This window comes from Mesocricetus auratus, unplaced genomic scaffold (genome assembly GCF_017639785.1).
Source record: "Mesocricetus auratus isolate SY011 unplaced genomic scaffold, BCM_Maur_2.0 contig_2433_pilon_obj, whole genome shotgun sequence".
Classification (NCBI taxonomy): domain Eukaryota; kingdom Metazoa; phylum Chordata; class Mammalia; order Rodentia; family Cricetidae; genus Mesocricetus; species Mesocricetus auratus.
The window spans coordinates 44,990-66,745 of record NW_024430889.1 but is presented as its reverse complement, the minus strand read 5'-3'; the positions used below and the strand labels follow the sequence as shown (position 1 = coordinate 66,745).

The following is a 21,756-nucleotide window of genomic DNA, read 5'->3' as shown; positions in this document are numbered from 1 at the left end:
AACACTTTGCTCACCCTGACAAAAGAAATGAAACTATGACAATAGTTAAGTGACCTTTAAGAAGTTTCATGGCAAGTAACTGATGACCATTGAAGATGAAATACTAAACTTACCAGAATTATAAATATGGCAATGGCCAGTAAGAATGACACATAGCACTGCGCAATTCTCCAAGAGAGACTAATGATGTCATAGAGATATGCACATTAGATTCTCCAATGGTTGATATTTGTATATGGACTTACATTAATTATTCAGAGTTTATCAAGCACAATGAGAGGTGATATATGGGACCTTGCTGTCCAAAATTTTCCAAAGTGAAAATACACACCACTTTTATAAAGCTCATAGTTATTTTCTCATTTCTATGTTTCACTTTTCTTGACTTCACAGAGACAAGCTCTTTGCTTTTCTCTTCATGTTTTCCTTCCCTCATGATTGCAGTCATTGTTAAATATATTAAAGAAAAATGTTCTTAAAAGAAAGGAAAACTTGAATTAGTGAATGACATTTGTTATCTGATCTTCAGGAAAATTCAACGAAAATGGCAGTGTCTAATTATTTCTGTATGATAAAACTGCACATATATAATAATATGGTTTCATAATAAATCTACAGTTTCTATTAAAAGCTGTCTTTACTTAAGGGCTGTGGAATATATCAATACACAGGTACAAATAAGATATAAAAATTATTATGTGTAAAATATGGGCAAACTTGTTCTTCCCAAGAACTATTTTATTACCACTAAATATTTATTAATATTTCTGCATGTGTTCATGGCAGCAATCACAGATAAGAAAAAAGGAAGGAGCCATCTTACTAGGATGGCATATTAGAAGTGAATTTTTGATGGCCAGCTTGAGAAAAATAAAGAAAACAAGTGAGTCTATGGGAAAGACATGATGGAAAACACTGAAGTCACAGTATAGTTTTCAGACATATGAAAATCTCAGAGACATAGAAAGGTTGGGTGGTGCTGATGAGGAAGCAGACTGTGTGGCCACCCTAGGCCAGAAGATAAGACAAAAGCTCCCACAATCTTGAAACCGATTTGGAGGACCCCCTTTGAAAATGACTCAGGAGAGTGAAGTTAGCATTGGAGGAATCCACTTAACTCTCTGTACTCTTCATATGAGTACTCAGATCCCATCTCGAAGTTTGCCTATTAATTCAAACTGAGTTTCTTTGGGGGACTGAAAGAAGAAATAAAAACAAATGGCTGAGCATGCCGTGCCTGGGTGAGAAACAATTGTATCAAACAGTCACAAAAAAGAGGCGAGCTGGACATCAAAGACTGAGAGTCCCAAGTGTCTGGGAACAGTACAATAACTGTGAAGCACAGAGATTGCCGCCTTTGATTATCAAGATGGCCTCATGACAAAGATAAGCACTCTAGACACCATCACTGGAAGCCGTGGCAGTCCTTTTCTCACCCTGGTTCTCCAGGCTAGTCAGGGAAGTCGACTTTTCTTTCTCCATGTGCCTCACAGCCTGCCCCTTGACACTGACTCCCAGCCCCAGTAACCTGTTGTTCCTGTCTCTGTCATTAGCACCATTTTTCCAAGTCTTGAGTCTGAACTGAACCTCTGCAACATCACCCAAGCTCACGGCTTTGTGGAACTTTCTGTGAGCTTTGTACTTTGGGAGCTGTGTGGTGGGGCAGGTAGTAGAAGACCAGTTCTGAAACCGGGGCCTCTGGCTGGTGGATGAATCAGAAGAAGACTGCCTTTGACTGAAAAAGGTCAAGAACTTCTTCATTGCGGAGCTCCCTACCCACCCCCCTACATCACTTCTCTCGCCCCTGTTGGCTTTTGTTCCCCCTCAGGGAAAACACAATGATACTGTTATGAATAAAACAGCAAGTAAATTCTGCCACCAGCACCCACAGCTAAGGCAAAGCACATACAGGAAAGCCCTGTAGGGTAGAACCCAAGAAGCACCAGTAATCCATCCCACCATCACCTAGCAATGCTTCTAAACACAAACAATCCTACCACTGGGACAGCATAAGTCAGACAACTGTGACAAATCAGGCATTCTAACCATGCTTAACTGCCTATGTGCAAAATCTGATCCCTGAACTATCTCAGCCTATTGTAGCCTTCAAACAACAGAGGCATTGAATAGCCAAGCAGCATTTGCTTAAGAACCCTTGAGACTACACGGGTTGATTCTCCACGTGCACTTTCCTAAAACCTGTCAGTCACATTACCCTTTGCCTGACTCTCCTTTTGAGGCAAATGCCACCTAACCCCCACTGCTATTTACAAGGGTGAGATGGGGGTGTGGTGTTAGCACCACCAGGCACAGACGAGGACTTTAGTGACTCCTGAAGCAGTGGCAAGAGTTACTTCTTTGCAACTTTCTCAGTGGAAACATGTGCACCAGAGGACATGTGAATCGTTTCATTGAAACATTTCATCATGGTTGTGCCTGATGACACACAAAGCCATCATACTCCATGTTGCCTGCCCCATTTTCTGCCCTTTGGCTCAGTTTTGCCTTCCCTATTCCTTGCTGTCAAATGAATCTCCTTCAGTTAGGAACTGATGTAACATTTTCAACATTTTAGTTTTTTAATCCTTTAGCCTTCGTGGGTCCAAGAAATCCTTTTGTTCTTTTGTTAATTATGTCAATTTGAAGTTTGCCTGAACGTGAGCCTAGAAAAGAATCAGTAAACTGTGGTCAGCTTCCACAGTCTCTGCCTGACTTCCTACCCTAAGCTTCCTGTCTTCAGCTCCTGCTTTGGCTTCCGGTATAAACTGAAATGACCCCTTTCCTCCTTCAAGTTAGTTATTGTCATGTTATCAGGTCATTCATTGTCTCTGGAACACCACTGTTTGTGAGATCTCGGGCATTCTTCCTGCTACAAAACATAAATGAAAAGGGAAACTGGAAAAATATCCAAATGTACATAGGATAGGTTATGACAGTAAATTAAAATATTAGGATGCACCCTAGCTGCTACAACATTTAAGAAAGACAGTACAATATCAATTGTTTCTGCAGAGGAGCCTCGGAATTCACTAGTAACAGATTTTGCCCAAGTTACCAATGTCAGATATGAATATTCCCTTGTAGAGTGGACCTCAGACAACATCAGAAAGTTGGCTCTATCTATAACTAACTACTCAATGTCACTGTTGCATGAGCTGGCAGGTCTCTCCTTATACTTCAATTATGAAACATGCAATATTTGTAGCCTACTAGGAATTTTACCTTAACTCTCCTGGGGAGTCTTAGTATCAACTTATGATACACATGAGATGGCTCATAGGGTGGAGACAAGCTTTATTTACCCAAGTCCTGCAACCAAAGCATATAATGCATTCAGCAATAGGATCTTACAATCTAGCTCTGAAAAATATCACCCAAGAGCAGTGGCATTGACCTTTACACTTTTAGGGTCTTCTGTGTCCTCTGATCAAAAGTTTTAAGGAGGTGAGCAACCTAAGCACTGGGAGATGACCCCCCTATCACTTGGAGTCTTAACAATCTTAAACCTTCTGGGAGCATCTGTTTGCATTCTTCACAAGATATCTTTGTTCATTCCTTAGCATGTACAGGCCCAAGCTGTTGTAGAGTTCTCCCAAACACCTTAGTTGCTATATCACTTGTGCCTTACTCAACCAGAAAGTCCACAGCTACATCTGACCTTTGTATCCTCTGTGAAATAAGCTCCCATGGTTGATCTTTCAGGAGCAACACTTACAAATATACCCTCGGCGAAGCAATTTGAAGGTCTATTGTCACCTATTCAGAGCAAGTATTAGGCAATCATATAAGTTCAAAACTAAGAAAAGATGAAAGTCAAATATAAGCAAGGTCTAAATCAGTGTGGAAAGAATTCATCCATTTGTATCAGTTGTTTGGATGGAGACTGCTGAGCTGCTCTGTGAAGTGTCATAACCACGCATTCTTGGGTTTTTGCTGTAGAGATAGCAGATTGGATATCTTTTATTTTAGACTCCATCCAAGTTATGACTGCCATTCTTGGATTTTCTTGAACACGCAGCGATTTTCTTTCACTGCTCCGTTTCCCTAAAAAGAAAATGATGTGGTGTGTTATTTAAAATCGGAATCCAATGACCTATTCTGAGTTGGATACTCTAGTTTTGCATCAGTAGCACAAAGAACTAATTAAGTGCATGAAAATTAAGTGTCCTGCGGGAATAAATATGTGAAATCAGTAATAACTGTTACAGGGTTCATATTTAGAGGCTGGAGAGATGGCTCAGAGGTTTAGATCACTTTCTCCTGTTCTAGAGGACCACGTTTGGTTTCCAGAGCCTGGCTGACTGCTAACATCTGCCGGTAACTCTGATTCCAATGGATACAACACCCTCTTCTGGCCTCAGTGGGTACAATCCTTCACATGCAGTCACATACCCACATTCAGTCACACACATAATATTTGAAAGTAAATTACCAATAACATATAAACAATTTAGATCCTTGCTGTGGTTTGGAAGCAGGTCCTGGCACATGCTAGGCAAGTTCTATACCATTCTACATACTCAGCTTTGATTTACACTTGTGTTATTATTTGTATAATATGGTAATACAGAAAACAATAAGGAGTTAGAGATTTTTAATGGTGAACAGTGAAACTTAAGAACAAGGCATGACAATAAAAGAACTTCTGAAAGTATTACCATCCCTCATTTCAAACTCTACTACAGAGCTATAGTAACAAAAATCACATGGTACTGGCATAAAAACAGACAGGTAGATCGATGAAATGGAATCCAAGACAGAGACACAAATCCACATAACCATGGACACCTAATCATGTTCAACAAATGGTGCCAATATAATTTGATACTGAAATGTTGAAGAATGCAAATAGGTCCCCATCTGCCACCCTGCACAAAACACAAGTACATGTAGACCAAGACCTCAACATAAATCCAGGTACACTGAACCTAATGGAAGAGAAAGTGGAAATTTTCAAGAGCACATTGGTACAAGAGACAACTTCCTGTACAGAACAACAATTAACAGGCACTAAGACTAATAATTACTAAAAGGAACCTTATGGAATTGAAAAGTTAATGTAAGGCAAAGAACACCATCAATAGGACAAAACGTCACCCACAGACTGGGAATAGATCTTCCCCAACCCCACATCTGACAGAGGGCTGATTTCCAAAATATATAAATAACTCAAAAAACTAGATATCAACAAACCAAATAATCCAATCAGAAAGAGGGCACAGATCTCAGAGAATTCTCAATAGAAGAATCTCAAATGGCTGAGAAACACTTAAGAAAATGTCCAACATCATTAACCATCAAGGGAATGCTAATCCAAAGGACTCTGAGATTCCATCGTACACCTGTCAAAATGGTTAAGATAAAAAACACAAGTGGCAGCCTATGCTGGAGAGGATGTGGAGAAAGGGGAACACTCCTTCACTGCTGATGGGAGTGCAAAACTGTAGAGCCACTTCAGAAGTCAGTGTGGCAGTTTCTCAGAAAACTGAGAATCAATCTATCTCAAGACCCAGCTATACTGGTCTTGAGCATATACCCAAAGGATGCTCAATCATACCACAAGGACACTTGCTCACTATAGCATTATTTGTAATAGCCAGAACCTGGAAACAACCTAGATGTCCCTCAATCAAGGAATTGATAAAGAAAATGTGGTACACTTACAGAATGGAGTATTACTCAACTGTAAGAAACAAGGACACAAGGAAATTTGCAGGCAAATGAAAGGAATTAGAAAAAAATATCCTGAGAGAGGCAACCCAGACACAGAAAGGCAAACATGGTATGCACTCACTCATAAGTGGATATGAGCTGTAAAGTATAACCATGCTACAATCCACAGCCATAGAGAGACTAGTTAAAAAGAAAGAGAAGAAAGTGCCCCGAGGACTCAGCAAAGGACCCTGGAGAAACGTCAGACACTGAGGGTTGATTGCTCCCTGAAGTCTTGTGATTTCTGGGAGCTACGGTAATGATTGGTCTAACATGAAACGTCCACCAGTGCAGCAGCAGCATGAAAGTTATGGGAGTACCCAATCTCTTCCTGATTGTATTTTAAATCCTACAAAACAAGGCCAAACTCATGCCTGCAACTGTTAATTGTTCACAAATCTATGGCTGGCTAGGTTGTACACTCTAGAGGAAAACTAACATGCTGAATGGACATAGTGACCCAATTCCCTTACATCCTTATCTTCATACCCATAGGTTAATGTATCTATCAACGTTCCTCAGTGAAATTTTTCTTTGCAATAGGTGGTAAATAATACAGTGACCCACACTGGCCAAGAGGCAGAGAATAAGAGACTGAGTCCTCACCTCTAACTGGGACATCTATACCACATTCCCTCCTTTATAAGTCCCAGGGACCATTGCAGAAGAGAAAGATGAAAGATTGCAAGAGCAATAGGTAGTGGGCATCTGTATGCAGAAAAACCATTTTCTGGTCACAACAGGACTACTGCACACATGAACTCAAACAGCAGTGACTACATGTACAAGACCTGCACACGATCAAGTCAGTCAAAATCCCAGCAAGAATGGGAGAAGAGGCTGTCCGAGGTAGTGTTTCTACTGCTATGAAACACCATTACCAAAAGCAAGATGGAGAGGAAAGGGTTTATTCAGCTTACACTTCTCCATCATAATCCACCACTTCTAGAAGAGAAACCAGTGCTCTTAACCATTGAGCCATCTCTCCAGCTCCTATCTACCTTTTAAAAACAGGTATCATTCACCAATAAGGTATTCATGAAAACAATTTTAAAAAACTCTCTAGTTCCAATCATGATCATTAAAAAACTATAATGCCAAATGAACAAACTAAAATGACATAATAGAAATGCAAACAGAAAGACTTAAATTTTGAAGTCAAGTCATTTTCAAAAGATAGAAGTTGGATTAATTTAGCAGCATTTATAATCAAGTGTACTTCAGTAGCAGTTCCTTCTTGAGCAAGCAAAAAACTGAAAAACACAATAGCGTACAGTATCCAGACTCTCTGTGTATTTTCCATCTTTACGTGGCTTATTTATTTATCTATTATTACTTTATTTCTTTCACTTTTATTTATTTTTCTCTGAGACAGGATTTCTCTTTGGAAACCTGCCTGCCTCTGCCTCTGGAACAATTCCTACCGGCGTGCACCACCACAGCCAGCTTTTGTATTTATTTACCACTTTGTCGTTTCATTTTCTCTCTCAATCTCACGTATATTTTTAAACACACTGTAAAACTTTAGAGGTTTTTCTTCATTTAAGTCTGACTTTACTGTAAATCTTTATGTTTTTCTGGCCACGTGTCTTATGTGTAAAACCGCGGCTGTTTTAAACTGCCAGTTTTTCGTCAAGGTGGCGGGCATAAGCGTGACTCCAGCTTACCGCCTCAGTCCATGCTGACATCCAGCAAAAGCTGCCACTTCCAGCCGTACATACACACCTTTCAATCGTTAGCAGAGTCTCTTAAAACAACCTTGCTGTTTTTCTTTTTATGCCGAGTCAGGAAGACTCTGGTAAGCGAGCCACGTGAATCTCGGCTTGATCGCTAGCAAAACAGAGCACACCTGAGAAAATGCTGCTAGCAAAATCTGTGCTTCTCTCTGTTCTGTTTCTAAAATTCCTTTAAAGCTTTTGTTGTTTTGCGTGGAAATTCATGATCACACTCCTGATCACCATTTTGTTAAGAGAAGCTTTTTCTTTGCTAGCCACTTTGGTATAACCCTGCCAGCCACCTGGGCTCTGCCACTTTGTAGACCCCAAATAACACACAAGATGATGTATTAATTATGAAGCTGTTGGCCTTGCTTGTCTCTTACTGGCTAGCTCTTATTTAAGGAATTACCCCATAATCGTTAATCTAAGTATGTCTCTTAACGGAGAATAGTTCCAGGCTTCCTACCCCCATGGCGATACATGTTGACTCTCTTCTGTTTCTCCTTCCTAGAATCCTCCTGGACTCCTAGCCCCACCTATCTAGATTCCTATTGGCCAGCAGTAATTTATTGATATATACACAGGACTTCCCCAACAAGAAAACTACCAGAGTCCCTCAGCATCTCATCATCAATTTGTTGTCACTAAACCCCAGGTTTATGCTTCATCTTAGAAAGGTTAACAGGATGGAAGCACAAGTCTTTAAAAAAAGGTGATGACCATGGAGAGCACTCTTGAAGCTGACAAAAATGACTGAAGAAAATGTGGGCAGCTATGAGGCGTTCCCCAGCACCAGACTTAAACCACACCACTGCACTTTTCCATGAAAGGTGGAAATTGTAAGAGCTGAAGGTTAAACACAAAGTCACTAATGGGGCAACATTCACACACTTAGGACCAATTCCTGCCACAGTGACAACTTCACAGTGAGAAGCTGCCAACCATGCACTCCTGGAAAGTTCTATCAGGATTCAGAGGATCTTACCATCTCTGCCACCCTAACGCGGCTGTCCCTCAGTGATTTCTTTCAGGACAGTCTAGGCATAGCAAACGCAAGATTTTTTTTCTTTTTAAATAAACATAAAAGACAGGCCAAAGGTCAAGAGCAGGCAGTGTCTTTCATGGCTGACAAAATTCTGGGATTGGTGGAGGGAAAGAGCATTCTAGATGATTCTATTCTTGGCAAGAAGAGGACCGCCTGTTCCTAAGCATCTAAAGATGCTAAGGCAAGAATGTTCTAGGGAGGTAATACTCTCCCAGCACTAAGGGTTTTCACCTTGGGGTGTGGTGATGGGGACCAAGGTGTGGAGGGCAGGAAGGGGATCAGCGGGTATGGAAGAAGACAGAAAGGCAATGAGAATGCATTGTGAAGGTAATGGACAGCTAGAAGGAGAGAAGGAAGGCAGAAATCACTATATGAGAGACATGGACAGCTGAAGGGAATTCCAAAGAAAGCACAACTGAGGCTGTCGGTCCCGCGCTACCGTCTCGCCAGCAAGAACGACGCAGAACACTCGGATCCTTCTGCAGTAAAGCTTTAATGCATCTTGAGAGATAGATGATCAGCTTCTTAGAGGGAGACCCCAAGCTAAGAAACCCAGCCCCTTATATAAGCCTAGGAGCTCCGAGTGAGACGTGTAGAGCCGGGATTGGTGGTTTGCTCATCACCCCAGATGACGCCACGGAGAGGCACAGCTTAAACGGTTAACTCCAACTGACAGCAGATGTCAGCGCCATCTTCTAACGGTTAACTCCAACTGACAGCAGATGTCAGCGCCATCTTCTAACGGCAATAGCGATAGCGAGGGCGGCTCCTCACATCTCCCCTATTCATTTATTTTTGAAGCAATAGGACACCCACAACTTTGGAGTGGAGATAGAGGTCAAATCCCCATGTGCAAATTCGGAACATGTACAAAGCTCCTCTCCAGGGTCTTATCCCCAGAGGGAGCCCTGACCAGTCCGATGTCGTTTTTCTGGGGGAAGGAGATCATGACATAGAACCTTCATGCAAGATGACTTATCTCCCAGGAGAAAGTCGTTATACCGCAGACCTCTCCTGTGCAGTGCTTAGCCTTGCAACTCCTTGGGCTGCTGAAGCCTACCCACTCTATCCCGTGCAATGAGACTAGCCTCGTGGGGTGCAAGAGCCGGGAGGCCAGCGACCTATTGCTTTAACATGGTTAACCAAATGTCAGGGAGGCTCCGTGTTCTAAGGCAGCAAGTGCTTGTGCCACCACCACTTTGTCTCTTTTGTTTGGGCTCTGAGCTTACACACCATCCAAAGCATCAACACTATTCCACAGCAGAGAACTAGGCTAAATGATCCTACCCCCACCCATTCCTTAAAATAAGAAAATGCAGATGAAATCCAGGAGGAGAGGCCTTCCATCAGAGAAAGATCCAGATGCGTCGAATTCACTTGCAGGATCGCCATTCTCAACTCACGGAGTGTCTGCTCAAACTCAAAAGTCCAATTCTGTAATAAATGTTGAGACAGAGCTTGTGACAGGTTAGCTGCTCTTGTAAAATTCTCATATTGTACTGAAGTGACACAAAGGCCAGGCAACTTTTGTTCACATCCCAATTGGGCCATCTGCCACAATATATCCAATTGTTCCTGAACCAAATTAATCTGTTGGTTTACCAACATCAGGCCTCCTTGTATCTGAGAATTGGCAGTGGCCTGTTTATCTAGGACCATGGTCACAGTGGCCTATAGTTCATTAATGGTTTGAGTTGTCTGCACAGTGGCAGAAAGTGCAAGGGCCGAGGCGGTAACCGAAGCAGTAACCGCGGCGGTGGCTATCAGGCCCACAATAATAGCAGAGATCCCAAAAATCTCGCTTTTCCCTAAACAAACTCAAATTACTTGGCGTCTCAACAGGAACTGGAACAAATCGAGGCATGCGCATTACCAAAGCAAAAGGGTGCTTAATAGCATCCCAGCATAATGCATAAAAACAATTCTAAGCAGAGCAATTTATTTCTTTCTGATTCTTACCTAAGGTATCATTACTCACAACCCAAATAAAGGGCAGCTGAATAATTAGTTCTCTTAAAAGGGGTATACTTAACATTGGAGGAGGACCAATCAGATGATCCATAGCTCTGTCCCTCACTCAGACTGTTGCCTAATGCCCCTTTCCAATCAAAAGTAATCTGTCCCTTCACTATATCCTCCAGCAATCATTGCCATAGGAGAAAGATCAGTACAGCTTCCATTAATTCAAAAGGATTAGCATTAGATCTTTCTGGATCCATATGAATAAAATTATCCTTTAATGAAGAAATCACAGTAAAGCACAAGCTTCCTACTAATGACAAGGTTCTCTCATCCTGAAAACTCTGTATCTGAGGATCTAAAGGCAAAAAGGCAAGCCCCAACTCTCTATTAGTTGTGAAAAATCTAGGGAACACCTGGGCATTATGCATCACTGGCATCGGTAGGGGAAGGTAGACATGATGGCCCACCGTAACTCTCCCATCATACTAGGAACCATCATCCCGAGTAGGAGAGTCTTCATCACCCACTTGGCCTCCATCCTTCTTATTCTGGAGTTGTGAAGGAGCTCTTCGAGTGAGTCTTTCAGGGATCCACAGGGGTTTTCTTCCTCCTGTGGAAAAACACACACAGCTCCCCTGGATCTTATAAGAATAGGATCCGGGCCTTTCCATTCATTAGTTAGCACATCTTTCCATTTTACAAATTCTTTTGGCCTATCAGGCTCTAAACTGTGGCGATCGGCCGCAGTGTGGCCTTGGGCATCAGAGTTCAAGAAATTAAGGGTAAAAAGTGCCATGGATACAGCAACTCTTGGTACCGAGGGTAGAACATCCTCAATACTCCCCTTTTGTTTAATCAGATATGATTTGAGTGTACGATGGGCACGTTCCACAATGCCCTGTCCTTGAGGGTTATAAGGTAGGCCAGTTAGATGGGTAACATCCATTTGCCGACAAAACTGTCGGAATTTTTGAGAGGTATATGCTGGTCCATTGTCTGTTTTTAAAATTCTGGGTTTTCCCCAAGCACTCCAGGCCTCAAGGCAATGTTGAATCACATATGAGGCCTTTTCCCCTGTTAGGGGCGTGGCGAACATTACGCCAGAACAGGTGTCAACAGAAACATGAACATATTGAAGCCTTCCAAAAGAGGGAATATGAGTAACATCCATCTGCCACATCTGCAATGGTCTAATGCCACGTGGGTTTATTCCCATGTGGGGAGTAGGTAAGAATTCGCAGCAATTCTGGCATTGAGTAACAATTTCCCTAGCCTCTTTCCTGGATAGAGCAAAACGACGGCGCAAGGTCTCAGCCGTCACATGAAAGCGCTGATGGAATTCTTTTGCTGCTTGTGCATGGGTAGACAAGGCAGCGGCCACCAGCTTTGTAGCCTTGTCCGCTAAGTCATTCCCTAAGGACATGGGACCTGGGAGTCCAGAATGTGCTCGGACATGGGTAATGAAAACAGGAAATCTCCTATTTAACAAGGCAGCTTGTATCTTCTGAAAGATGTTAGCAACTCTGCTGGAGGATCTTATTATTCCAGCTATCTCAAGGAGATTAACTGCATTAACCACATAAGAGGAATCTGATACAATATTGAGGGGTCCTGGAAAAGCCTCAAGAACCTCCAGTACTATCAGACATTCTACAACTTGAGGTGAAGTTTCATTATATTGTTTAGATATAACCCTATCCTTGACCACATAAGCTCCCATACCAGTTTTTGATCCATCAGTGTACACCACAGTCCCATCTGGGAGTGGGTCTTTAGCTGTCACTTGTGGAAACACTATAGCCTGGTTTAGGGCAAACTGTAAAATTGGATGCTTTGGAAAATGATTATCAATTTGTCCTGAAAAGGAAGTAACTAAAACTGCCCAATCACTAGATGTGGCTGCCAAGGTCTGAACTTGTGCAGCAGTATAAGGCACAATCAAGGAATCAGGATCCCTGCCAAAATGTGTAACAGCTGCTTTTATTCCGCGAAGCGCGAGCTGTGCAACAGCATCAGGGTACCAGTCAATAATCTTAGCAGAGGAAGCATTTGGATGAATCCAAAGTAATGGTCCATGTTGCCACAGGACTGCAGTTGGCAATTGAGCTGTCTTAAAAACACACAGATTAAAAGGTAGTGACTCCTCAATACGTTGTAATTGTGCTTCCTGTAAGGCCTCTTCCACCATCTGTAAGGCTCGGTGGGCGGCAGGGGTAAATTTTCTGGGTGAGGAGATATGAGGCTCACCCTCCAGGAGATCGAAGAGGGGTTTTAGATCAGCAGATGGAATTTTTAAAAAGGGCCTCAACCAATTTATATCTCCCAGAAGTTTCTGAAAATCATTTAATGTTTGTAAGTGGTCTTTGCGAATTTCTATTTTCTGAGGAACTATATTTTTGGGAGTAATCATTGAGCCCAAAAAGAGCCCTGTATCTGCAATTTGAACCTTTTCTGAGGCAATCTCTAATCCCCACTGTTTTAATTCAGCCACCAGCATGGGAAAAGCCTTTTGTAAAACATCTAACTCTTTGTGACAAATAAGAATATCGTCCATATAATGGATCATGATTAAAGATGTAAATTGCTTCCTAATTGGCTCCAAAGCCTCCTGCACATACAGCTGACATATTGTTGGGCTATTGGCCATGCCTTGCGGCAGTACCTTCCACTGAAATCTCTTGTCTGGTTCCATATGATTAAGAGAAGGGATAGTGAAGGCAAACCTTGGTCTATCCCGTGGGTAAAGTGGAATAGAGAAGAAACAATCCTTAATATCTATAATAATAAGCTTCCAATCTTGAGGAAGTGCAGAAAGCAAAGGAAGGCCTCTTTGAACAGGGCCAAAAAGATGCATCTGATTGTTAATGGCCCGCAGGTCATGGAGTAATCTCCACTTCCCAGATTTCTTCTTAATAACAAAAATTGGTGTATTCCATGGGGAGGTAGAAGGCTCTAGATGCCCCAGCCGTTCCTGTTCTTGCACTAATCTTGTGACAGCCTCTAATTTTTCAGAGGATAGAGGCCATTGAGAGACCCATAACGGCTCCTCTGTTTTCCATGGTATGGGTCGTGAAGCCTCAACGGCCCCTAAATAAAACCCAGTCCTTTTCTACCCTGATTTCCGTGTTGCGTAATGGGTTTTATTCTGCCTTGTTCTTGCCTACCCAAGCCTCTACCGTTTGTATACCCCATCTTTGCCATAATGGCTGATGCCTGGGGGAGTATTCATTAGTTAGGGTCATGCCCATGGCTTGTAACACATCCCGTCCCCATAAATTTACAGGGAGTGGCAACACATAGGGGGTAAAACATCCCTGTTTGCCCTCAGCATTCCGCCAGGTTAAGGCTGAGGCACTGATGGCAGGAGAGGACTGGTATCCAAGACCTTGTAGAGAATGAGATGAAACAACAGTGGGCCAAGACTTCGGCCACCAATGGAGTGAAATAATGCTTTTGTCTGCTCCCGTATCCATTATCCCTTCAAATTCTTTTCCATTAATTAACAATTTTATTGTAGGTCTCTCATTTAGGGGTATAGCCAGATAGGCTGAATCACTTCCAGAAGATCCCATAGCCCTTTTTTGTAAAGTGTAGGTTTCTCCATCCCCGAGGGAGGGCAGCAACACCAGTTGTGCAATTCTATCTCCCTGCTTTATAGAAAATACACCCCGAGGGCTAGAACAGAGAACTTGAATCTCCTCTTTATGATACGGGTCAACAATTCCAGGATATATAATGAGTCCCTGTAAAGTTAAGGAGCCACGGCCCAGAATAAGCCCAATGGTGGCAGGGGGCAAAGGTCCAGGGGAATGGACTGGGACCGGTTGAACATTCATTTGGGGCATGAGTAAGAAGTCGGAGGCGGCACGCAAGTCCATTCCGGGGGTTCCTCGGAAACCTCTACTTCCTCTTGATTGCTTTTCTGAAATTGGTTCCCATATTTCTGAGGGCCCTGGGACCATGGGCCCCGTGACCCGTTTTTTGATTGGGGTACCTTGGGTTCTTCAATAGGGGCAGAAGCCTCCCTTTTACATCCCGGACTGACCTGCATTCGCTAGCCCTATGATAACCTTTACCACAACGATGGCAAAGCTTCAGTTCTCTTGTTCTTTCAGGGGATTGACAATCTTTCTTAAGGTGCCCCATTTTCCCACAATTAAAACAAGCTTTTCGATTAGATAAATCTCTATACCTGTGCGTTTGTAAAATGGCGGCAGCTAGTCCTGCATTGGTTAGGGGTCCCCCAGCTCCCTGCACACTCTGAGCCAATCTTGTAAACCTTTGCTTTTGCGAGGGGCGATAGCCGCTCGACATTCCTGGGTTGCTTGTTCATAGACAAGTTGCTCAATCAGGGGCATAGCTTGTTCTGAATCACCAAAGATGCGACTGGCGGCCTCTGTCATTCTGGCCACAAAGTCTGAAAATGGCTCTTGGGGTCCTTGGACAATCTTTGTAAGGTGTCCACTGGACTCTCCCTTTTGTGAGGGCCTTCCATGCTTTAATAGCGGCGGCCGACACCTGACCATAGACACCCCAGATGTAGTTGGTTTGATTAAGGGCATGTTGACCCTGACCTGTCAGCATTTCAAATGTCCACTGCCTCTGATTCTCATCTTCAGCTGTGGCATTAACTCTAGCTTGTGCCTGGGCTGCATCATACCAGAGAGCCTTCCATTCCATGTATTGTCCCATGTTGGGAAGCACTGCTTTCACTGTCGTCTGCCAGTCAGTGGGAGTCATGGCAAAATTAGCAAGCCTTTCCACCTGTAATGTGGTAAAGTTAGCATTGACCCCATAATTACGAACGGATTCGGCCAATTCTTTGATTTGATTGTAATCTACAGGGGTATGTACTCTTCCGCCTTCCGCATTCTCGAATACTGGAAAAGCTACTTGTATTTTTCTCCGTTCCTCTAAAGGTAAAAAGGAGTCAGTACCAGTATTCAGCCGAAGCTCATACTGCGGAGGCGCTGAGGGGCGTGAGCCCGCCGGATTTATAGGCGGTGGCCTCACATTCATTTTTGTTTTCAGTGGCCGGTGTCTATCAGGGTGATATCTTTCTTCCTCATACCGTGCCACCTCCTCCTCTAGACCACCTTCTTCGCTAGAATACAGAGTGTCAGAATCAGAATTATCTAGCTCCAAGGCTTCTAGCTCTACTGTAGGGTATAGACTAGATTCTGGCTTTTTCTTTTTCTTAGATTTGTTAGGGGGTGAATGATCACTCCCTTCTCTCTCTCCCCTTTCTTAACTTCTTGGGAGGGCCTTTTTTCTTAGACATGTCTTTCCTTTTGCGAGCTCCCATTCTCTCACTCCGTTCAGTTTCTGACATGCTATCCTGAACTTCCTCTAAGGTTCCCTGACTTTCTATTATAGCAGGGTGACAGGCCTCATCCTCCAAGCAGTTTTTAACTAGCTTCCAAATGGCTTTGGTACCTAAGTGGAGATCTCCTTCTGCATGCTTCCTGTCTAGTTCTTTACCTAGCTTGTTCCATGAGGCCACAGTGAGGGACCCGGAACAAGCATACCATGGTGCCACTCTATCTACCTCCTTCACAAAATTTTGAAGTGTTCGTGGTGCAATTTTAAGATCTCTTTGTTTTAGCACAGTCTGTAGGGCAGTAACCACTGACTGTGACAACCCCATCGCGCTAGCGGCTTATCTAAAAACGGCGCTCAACTCCGTTACCAGACTGACAGCACCAGACTGACAGCACCAGACTGACAGCACCGTTCTGTCAGCACCAGCCACGATGAAGGAGAAGGACAAACAGGACTAGCACCAAAGCCTCCACTGACCCGTCCCACGGTGATGACAAACTAAGGCCAAAGTCGAGAAAGGGGGTATTCAGGATAAAGCATACCTCTCTGAACTTACGTCCCTGCAGTTCTGAATCCGCCCCGTCTTCCGAGGGGTCTCCCGCGGCGCCGGCGATGTTGAAGAGTTCCCGGGTTTCGGCACCAGATGTCCCGCGCTACCGTCTCGCCAGCAAGAACGACGCAGAACACTCGGATCCTTCTGCAGTAAAGCTTTAATGCATCTTGAGAGATAGATGATCAGCTTCTTAGAGGGAGACCCCAAGCTAAGAAACCCAGCCCCTTATATAAGCCTAGGAGCTCCGAGTGAGACGTGTAGAGCCGGGATTGGTGGTTTGCACATCACCCCAGATGACGCCACGGGAGAGGCACAGCTTAAACGGTTAACTCCAACTGACAGCAGATGTCAGCGCCATCTTCTAACGGCAATAGCGATAGCGAGGGCGGCTCCTCACAGGCTCTAACAGCATTCACAACATATGCCGAATCAGAAATCAGATTAAAGGAAAACGGGCAATTTCTAAATACTTCAAGAACAATTTTAAACTCAATAATCTGGGGGGAACCAGGTGGATACTGAAATTGTATTGGATCCTGATGTTCTATCATATAAGCTCCGCAGCCTGTCTTTGACCCATCAGTGAAAATGTTTACGGCTCCAGGAATAGGAGCAGTCACAGTCCTCTTAGGAAAAATGACCAGGTGTTCCTTAAAAAATGACATCAAAGGGTGCTTTGGATAATGGTTATCTATTTCTCCTGAATATCCACAGCGTAGAATGGCCCATTCATCTGCTGTCCCACAAAGGACCCTAACTTGTTGAGTTGTTTATAGGATTATGATCTTACTCGGTATCCTCCCAAAATATTGGAGACATTGTTGTATTCTGTTTTGTGCTAATTCTGCAATCGCTGTTGGAAGATGCTCAACAGTTTTTCCCGGGAGGATCGGGAATGTATCCATAGCAATGGGCCATTTTGCCATAGCAAGGGAGTAGGCTGAGAAAATGTTGGAAGCAAACACAAAAGAATATCCATGTTTTCTCGCTGGCATTTAATGCTGTAATTTTGTAATTCTGTCTCTACTTTCTTTAGTGCTTCTGGGGGTTCAGTGGATAACTGCCTAGGTGAATCTAAAGCTGAGTCCCCATTGAGGATGTTATACAATGGTTTTAACTCATAATTAGATAATTTCAAATAACACCTGATCCAATTTATATCTCCTAGCAACTTTTGAAAATCATTAAGGGTTCTCAAATGATCTTTTCTAATCTCTATCTTCTGTGGGATAACTGTATGAGGGAAAATCTTAGCCCCTAGATAATTAATAACAGTGTTTCTTTGTACCTTTTATGAAGCTATGACTAAGTTACATATCTCAAGTAATTTCACCAATTCTAAGTATGCCTTGATGAGTGTTTCTAAATCCTTAGCAGCCAATAGAATGTCATCCATATAATTGATACATATAATCTTTGGAATCTCCTCCCTTAAAGGGGCGATAGCCTCCACAACAAACAATTGACACATAGTTGGATAATTGGCCATTCCCTGTGGCAGCATTACCCATTCATATCTCAAATCGGGCTGCTCATAATTACATGAAGGCAATGTAAATGAAAAGTGCTTTGAGTCTTTGGCACATAAAGGTATAGAAAAGAAATAATCCTTAATATGTATAGAAATAATAGGCCAGGCTGAGGGCAAAGAGGTTAAAAGTGTAAGGCCGCATTGTACTGGGCCCATAATTTGCATCTGCTGATTAATAGCTATAAGATCCTGAAGCAATCTCCACTTGACAGAACTTTTCTTAATTAAAAGATCGGAGTATTCCATGGAGACACAGAGAGCTTTATATGTCCCAAATTCAGCTGTTCTTGCACTAGAGTTCTGGCACCCTCCAGCTTTTCAGAGGATGGCCACTGGGGAACCCATACTGGCTCCTCCGTTTTCCAGGTAATGGGAATACCTCCCCCAGTGGCCCCAAGGAAAAACCCAAACCTAGGTTCTTTGGTCTTTGCTGTGGAATAATGGGACTAGTGCGACCCTGCAGATGTTTTCCGAGACCCCGACCTGGGACGTATCCCATTCCTTTCATGATGTTTTGAGATGTCTCAGAATATTCATTGGTGAGCTTCAAACCCAGGTTTTTTAGTAAGTCTCTACCCCACAGTGAAATTGGTAACTCTAATACATAAGGCTGAAATGTCCCAGAGTGCCCCTCCTGATCTCTCCAAGACAACTGTCGGGCACTGATGTTAGGGGCCTTAGCATAGCCTAACCCTTGTAAAGTTTGGGAGGAGAGTTGTATAGGCCAGCCAGCAGGCCAATGCTCTTATCATCTCCAGAATCTAATAAAACTAGAATTCTTTTACCATCTACTAGTAATTCTAAAGTTGGGCGCTGGTCAAGATCTAGGGCAAGGAAGATCAGGTTTAATCCCGTGGAACCAAAACCTCCTTCTCCCCTCTCCCTGGTTTGAGCTGGAAATTTATCATGTAGGCTTGGCAGAAGCAGCAGTTGTGCTATCCTGTCTCCAGGAGCAATGGCTGTAATCCCTTTAGGGGATTCAACCATAATCTTTACCACACCTGTGTAATCAGGGTCTATCATTCCTGGATGTACTCCGTAGCCATTTTACGGTTGCAGATGATCTTCCTAGAAGCAGGCCCACTGTACCAGGCTCAAGCGGTCCTTTAAAGTCAGTGTCTACAAGTTGGACCCCCATCCTGGGTGTTAATACGAGTCTGGTGGAGCATAAATCCAGCCCCGTGGAGCCTGATGTGGCTCTCCTCAGTCCCTCAGATGTCGAAGAGAGGGCCAGGTTTCGGGGTTCTGCTCTTGGGCTTGATTCTCCATGGCCCCATATATTTGCGGGCCCTGGGGTCATGGGCCCTGCTGTCCATTTTTTGGATGAGGTCCTCCATATCCCTGAGCAAAAGGCTGTCCGTTAATGTCTTTCACTGATCTACAGGCACTAGCCCAATGATTTCCTTTCTTGCACCTAGGGCACAACCCCGGCTTAGGCCACTGGGTGGAGCCACTGGCTCTGTTATTACTTCCTCTTTCAGGGCATTGCCTTTTAAGTGGTCCTTGTTTGACACAATTAAAACAGGTCCCTGCATTTACTCCTTTCTTAGTTAGCTCCATCACCACAGCTGCTAGGCCTGCATTCGTCAGTGGACCTCCTAACTCTCTACAGACTTTCATCCAGACTTCAAGGCCTTTACCCTTATATGGGGTTATAGCAGCCTTACACTCCTTTGTGCACTGTTCATAAACCAACTGCTTAATCAATGGCATAGCAGTATCTGGATCCCCAAACACTCTTCCTGCAGCTTCTACCATTCTAGCCACAAAATCTGAGAAGGTTCCATAGGGCCTTGTAATATCTTTGTAAGGTTTCCACTTACTTCACCTCTATTGGGCAGAGACCTCCAATCCCTAATGGCTATTTGGTTAACCTGATCATACACTTGAAGGGGATATCCTGCTTGTTGTTTCACAAAATGACCCTGACCAAGTAACATGTCTACATCCCAGGAAGGGTTACCAGCCGCGAGGTTAGCTGCACCTTGATCACTGGCAAATTCAATTTGGAAAGCTCTCCAATCTAAATATTGTCCTGTCGATAGACAAGCTCTTACCAAATTCATCCAATCACCAGGTGTCATGCAGAAGCGATTAAGTGCTTCCACCTGGGCAATTGTAAAAGCCGCCATCACCCCATAGGTACGTACCGACTCTGCCAGGGCTTTGACTATTTTAAAGTCAAGTGGCTCATGATATCTCTTTTGGTTACCATCCTGGAAAACTGGATAAGCCAGTGGCGGGGTAATCTGAAACTCAGCACGAACAGTGCATCACACTTCTGGGCAGAAAGTACTGCAACCAGGAACTTGTAGTTCCTCTGGTGAACAGTAGGTTGGAGGAGCGATAGGGTGGTGCCCTTGCTTTGCAGTTGCCATTTTAGGGCGCTAAGTCTCCAGCGTCCTTAAAGAATGTTTTCCCATTAGCTTGACAATCTCTTCCTCCTCATCCTCCTTGAGGTCCTCCTCTGTTTCTGAATCTCCCCCCCAATGCTTCTAATTCTTTCCTCAGCTCCCTTAAGGAGGGATAGATTTGTTTCTTATTCCATTTCTGTTTCTTCTTCCTAACCTCGCCTTCTGATTGTTCTGATCTTTCTTCCTGGAGCATCTCGAGGGCAACCTGTTCTTTCTCTGTAGACTTTTTGTTCCCCTCTTGATCCTCCAGACAAGTGCGTATCAGCTGCATACTGGCCGAATGCATGATTTCAGCGTTCCTTCTTTCCAAGCAAACTCCAGGTCTTTTCCCAGCTTATCCCAGCTAGCCACAGAGAGGTTCCCTGAAACTGTGAAACAGTGTGCAATGGCATCGCATTCACTCAAAAACCTCTGCAACGTGGCTTTGCTTAAATTTATTTTTTTAGAAAGAAGCAGCTCTTGAAGAGCCAGAAAAATTGAATGTGATTGTGACGATCCCATTATGCCTTTTTAAAGTCTACTCTTTTAGTTGGTGCGCTCCGAAGGTGTATAAGTTGGATAAAAGACAAGAGCCCACACTACAATATTAAACATTAGCCAAATTATCACCACAAAATTGGGGTCCATTAGTGTTACTCTTACTCTGCAAGCTAAAGCAGACACGAGGTCTTTTACTTTCAGTTCACCTTAGCTATGAACTGTCTTGTTTCTAACCAGAGACCTTATTACTCCTAACCGGAGACATTATTGCCTCTTTACCGAGGTCCTTATTGCCTCCTTACTGAGGTCCTTATTGTCCCGCTTAACTCAGGAACTTACCGGTACCGCCCCAACTGTGAGAAGTTCTGACGTCCCCGTACGGGCCACCACTTTGTCATCACCACCCTCGAACAGCAAGAATGACTCCGCAATGAGGAATCTTCTTCTCACAGTTTATTCAGGAAACTTGCTTACAGGGAGTGGCCCCGACCCCAGGAAGTCGGGGCTTAATATACTAAGTGATAGCCAATCAACTACACCCAGGTGGCACGCTAGGATAGGTTGTCACCAAGCAGATCTAGAAGGGTACGTGGCCTTACTCCTAATAAGGAGTTGTTTACTTACTGAGAGCACTCGCCGTCGGGCTTGTGGAATGCAGAAACCGGCACCATCTTATGGGCGTGGTACTCTGCAGCTCCCAACAATGGTGGCCATGAACATTTCCTCATTTCGAATGCTCAGATTAAAAGTGTGTGCCATTACCACCTGGACTCTATGGCTATCAAGCGGCAAGCTCTTCACTCTGATTTTCAGACAATCTTTATTTCTTAGAGCATAAAAGTTAACACCATAAGGTGCAACAATTGTTTTTGTGCACACTTTTAATCCTATTACTTTGGATAAACAGGCAATGAACTTCTCTGATGTCAAGTTCAGTGTGTTCTACATTTCAAGAAGTTACGCATGTAGTTTCTCACAAAGTGTTGTTTCCTTTGGTTTCAAGACACATGTAGATTGTC

General features: G+C 43.5%; 1 pseudogene; it reads right to left on the bottom strand.

Annotated features, from left to right (window-relative positions):
• Positions 1-14,290: 14,290 nt before the first annotated feature.
• Positions 14,291-21,465, bottom strand: LOC121138123 (annotated as a pseudogene).
• Positions 21,466-21,756: the final 291 nt, after the last annotated feature.